Source organism: Myzus persicae, unplaced genomic scaffold, assembly GCF_001856785.1.
Source record: "Myzus persicae strain clone G006 unplaced genomic scaffold, MPER_G0061.0, whole genome shotgun sequence".
NCBI classification, from domain to species: Eukaryota; Metazoa; Arthropoda; class Insecta; order Hemiptera; family Aphididae; genus Myzus; species Myzus persicae.
Window position 1 is genome coordinate 45,487 of NW_019104136.1, and position 5,678 is coordinate 51,164.

Sequence of the window (5,678 nt, forward strand, 5' to 3'; positions counted from 1 at the left end):
GGCATTTATGTTTATATTTGAATGACATTAATTTTTTTCTAAACGCGTGTGTCTGTTTTATAAAGTAGGTACACTTTAAGTAAAAACTCAATAAACTCAAAGTAGTTTCTATAGTCGGAAATTTCAATGTGTATAAAAAGTATTTTCAAAATTATATTCATAAGAATAATACATTGAAAATCACTGCATGGTTTTTTCTTTAATTAATTTATTTGTGTATTTGTATGGGTCCAATACGTTTTTTCTAGTTTTAGTAAGTCATCAATGATTTTTATCATATGTACTGAGCAGCAATAAGCAAGATAGAATTGATATTTTAAATGCCAATACTATGATTCAGTTGCACTAGTGCCTCGTATAATAATCTTATCATTGTCCGGCATTTCAGCTCAAATGTCTGGAAGATGTATAGGTAATATAATAAATGTAGGCACATCTCTAAAACCTAAAAAAAATGTTAATGTCTATTTTATGATTTATTAAGCAAAATGCATATTATTTCTTTATTTTGTAATTGTTTTTGTATAATGAATTTGTGAATGCTTATTAAGGCAATAATACGCATCAAAAATAAACTATATTGTGCTTCATGTAATAATTTTTGGGTAGAGGATTTTTGCGCATATTTTTCATTGTTTGTACCTATAATTGTACCGAAAAATCCTATTTGAAAAACATTTAAAAATATTTCTCGAAGAGCGAATAGTTTCATAAAAGTATAAAATATTCTTTTTCTAATATTCTCTTAAATAATCTTTAAACTGATAAAGTAATATAATGCCGAAATTACAATTTTGTTTATAGGTACTTCACTTAAATTAAAAATCCGATTAATAGATACGATCGAGACATCAAATATATAATATATACTTTATATAGTTTGTGTGTACATTCAATTTTACAAATATATAAAACAGTAGAACCTTATTAATTCGGTATAATTGGTAGTCTAAGTACACTTAGGTGGTCTTTATTTGAAAGTCTTGTCATAACATAATAGAGAAAAAAATTAATTCCATGGAACCTAACAACCGACTCTTATCCGAAGGTAGACATTTTATATCTGACGCAGTGGCGTGGCGATAACTGGCACTTGTAGGTACCATATCATATAATATATTGTTTTATTCAAATATGTATTTTTTCTTCGACCTAAGGAAATTTAAAATAATTTAAACCAATTAACGACGGACTATTCTGAATGTTTTTGTAATCGCTCTTACATGTTTGTAAGGTAACCTGCTATGCACTGTTGTATACGTCTGAGAACTACGAACCCTACCGAACACTACGATTCGTGCCTTATAAATGGTTTTTTCGTGTAGTATGTTAATTTTTTTTAACTGCCCGTGACTAAATAAACATGAATATATATAGACGGTCAAAAGGATTTATAAGGCGACACACAGGTGGGACACGAGATGACGTGGGTTGATAATAATCATAATATACTACGTTGTTATTGTTATAGACGGAATATCATTGAGTACCTATTTGAAATATCGTTTGGTTTGAAACCTTTTAAACCGGTTCCAGCTTAATAATAATATATTTTTCCCCTAAATGAGGGTTTCTCCGATGCACCATAACATATAAGGATTATTGTTTATTATAGACTTTTATAATATGCCAGTCTCTTCACCCCCATCATCGGTACATTTTTTTTTTGTATTATAATTGCATATAGAGAACACCTCCCTCTGGAATATTATCTATACAATACATTATGTATAGGGCGTGCAAACCCTCGGAATTTACCCATATATCGGACGAAATATACAATGTGAACGGATCGCCCACGTCGTTTGTCGATCCACAACATTTAAGCTGACAAAAACGGGCAGATGAACTATAACCCACCTGATTTACATCTACAATACATCACCAATATAGTAAATATTATGTACTGGTCATCCAACACGTGTGCAACATGTGAAATATACATTATAATAATTTTATATGATTTAAGCAAACCGCCCAAACTAGGTGGAAGCGTACAGCGATAATACGCTCGTCCGGACACCAAATGCCTATTAGTGTGCCACTAACCAGCGCATATACAGCCGCAGTTAATTGACCAGGGAGGGCTATAATTAATGAAATCAAAAACCAAAAAGTGCATTAAAAAAAGTTAGCTACTCGCAAACTACAAAATATGGCAAAACAATTATATGCTATTTAGTCGTTATAAAATAAACACTGAAGTGTCACGGTTCTTTTATAAACCTTGTTGTGAACTTTTCAATGAAGTTTTCTTTTTTCTGTACCAATTTTCATCAACTGCAATTAACGTACAAACCACATTATAGGGGTTTTCAGTTATCGTAACCCAATTAGATGGATTCACCACACAATTTTTCATTCGACTTGTATACTACATTAGATAAAGAATTCCTATATTATTTATATTGTTATCGGTGAAGCTTGGCAGCCATTTTCTCGAAAATGTTTTAGGAATAACATCGTTCTTAATGGTTAAATAAAATAATTAATGTTAAATGATTAATGAAAAATACTTTTTTTTAAACAAGAGGTTTAGAAATAGTAAATACAATACTAAATAATTAATATTTGCTATATAAAATACCATATAATACCAACAAAGAAAAAGAGGCTTCAACTGATAGTGGGAGTTCGTTATCTGGTACAATATATAAATCTGTGATTGACGGAGCCGGAATGATGTAGATATGCATAACAATATTATGTATTATGCAGAGAAATATTTTTTTGTATGTACGTTGATTGATTTGATCATTACAATATAGGCCTGGCATACCCTTTTGGCCATTTATAATATATACTGTATAGGTATATATATATATATGAGTAATATATAAAATGTTTTTGACGCCTCTTTGTCGGTCACTTATGACAATGACAAAATGAAAACTTCGGATGGTGATTATATATTTATGAGTTACATTGTACAAAATAGACGCTGATCTTGATGCAGATAAAAAATGTTTTTTTTTTTTTATTAGGGGGAACCCGTGGCAACATAGGCCATTGGGCGTGGGGTGGTATGGTATCGAATTGGCGTGTTAGTTTGTATGAAGAGGAAAAGTAGGTTTTTTAACAAGTGTGTGACAAAATGGTTTGTGTCTATATTTTGGGTGTGTACTGAGTACAAAAGAATCCCTATTTTTTCAATATAATATTATATGCTATGAGAAAATCATATTATATTCATAGTGCATACCTAAATTTTATAAACTTGAAACTATGTACCATCTCTGTAAAAACCGAGATACGCTGATAAAGAACTGCATTTAATTTTGTTCATTTTTTATCCAGAAGAGATGAGATAATACTTAGTTCTTGGTATATAACATATACATATAAGATATAACTAGGAAACGGACTTGAATGCAATCTTGAATTGCAAATCTTGTACAAATTACTTACTTAAATCACAATTATAAAATCAAATATACTAAAATACAAAATAATATTATATAGGCTGATAGACCGTCTTAGATCAGAATCGTTTTTCGTATATTCAAATTTAACACCGTCCATTACAGTGATCCACATGTAATTTACTGTACTTACCCGCTTTAAAAATTTTAAAAATAATAAAATAAAATCGAAATTTTTATATTTTTACGAATTCAACACGAAATAATTTTTATTAACTGAAAAATAATTTGAAAATTCTCGAGATTTGATGATTTTTCTCAACATATTTAGTACTTTGAACTAATATTTATATTAAAAATAATGGTGAAAATGTATCTTTTATATTTTCGAACTTCCATTAAAGAAACTCATGAGGAACTTTGCATTAAATTTGTAAGCTAAAAATTAGATAATTCTAATTAAAAATGTAATAAAACAACTATATTTTTAATAAACATAAGAATATCGAAGATAAGATGGTGCGATCATGTTTATAAAATCTTCCAGTATATAAATGCACAGAATTTAATGTCTACCTTCGACTGTATAACCATATATTATAAACATTGTATGTATATAGCCTCATGAAGGGTCGCGGCGTCTTTCGACCCGAATTTCTGTATTTCTGTATACCGCAGGTATTGAGGTATATTCTAATGTCGACAGCAATTTATTACCCTTGTGTTTAAACGAAAACCATTAAAAAGATGTACAATAATAAAAAAAAACCAGACATTATACAAATATATAAATATATATATATATACACATATATACATATATAATAAGTTTAATGTAGAATAAAATCAGTCGATCAATTGGTTATATGCAATGGCCATTGTATAAACAAATATTAGAAAAATTAAGGAATAAGAAACATAAGTTAAATATTATACAATTTCAAACAGAAAAAATAATTTTAGAAGTTGTGGAAATTATCACATGTATCATATACGAACTAATCTGTTTCCGAATCGAGTACAAAAAACATTAACTAGGTCGAAATGAGTGTCTAGTTGTCTTGCAACAGAGCGAGTAGAGGGAGTGGTTTTTTATGTGAGACGGTGTAATTTCCGTGAATTTCAAGCTATGTTAAATAATACATAATATATTCAATAACAATTATAAAATTTGTAAATCCTGAACATTTGAAGTCAAATTTTTACCTGTTAATTGACTAAAAATTTTTAAAATTGTTGTGAACGTACTATCGGCAGTATAAATGACAATGATTTTTAGTAATACAGTAATACAAGGGTAGACGATTTCTAAGTGAATTGAAAATGATAGGTAGTTATTTAGCAAAAAATTATAGTAATATAAAATAGCGTGTGAAAGCGTGTGAAAGCCACGATGTGTATAAAAAATTAAAAATCTGATGCATTTTTTTACAGCTTTGGTACCCAATTTATTCTCGTAATAACAATAGTGATCATGTACTTGAGGTCAACTTATATTCTTATCAACACAGTGTAAATAACTATTCTTATTTCTCACAACTCGTCGTACATTGGCAACATTTACATAATATTATATATTAATATTGCTATACATTTAAATATATTTAAAATCATGATATAGTGATCTGTGAACCTCTACAAATGTTTTATTCGATTATCATTTTAAAACTATAGGACCTGTGTCGGACGTCGTGATGAACAGCTGAGGTATGGCGTAAACGCGTAAACTATATTTTCAAACACGTAAAACCATTACCTGAAAGATAATATTCTGAAGTTTTAGAAATTGTATTTATAAAAACAACATGTTACGCACCACTACAAGGTCTTTTCCTTGTTACACAGTGTTATATTTTCATACTTGACCTTCGAATATAAAATGTGGTAGGTACAATATACAGACGATATCGCCCTTCACCACCCTCGGTTTGGAATTCCTTTTCTATACAACGAAATGGGTACCGGTTATATTATACAAATAATATAAATGTGTGTGTGTATGTGTGTTGTGGTGGGGGGGGGGGGTTGGTGTCGGCGAGGGTTGTTGCAATACGCATTACGATGTATTCATAAGTATTATATTATATGACTGTGCCGTCTTGAATGTCCTTGGTATAATATAATGTACGGAAAATATTACTGTACCTATATACTATAAATGCATGTATATTGTACATATTAAATATGTTATAGTGAAGAGGACCCGAAATTCGTCGAAACTAGTTTTAACAACAGTTTATAATTAGTTAAAATTAAATAAGTAAAATATATGAGGAATAAGGACCAAACTTAAGTGACCAAGCTTTAAAGGTGAAA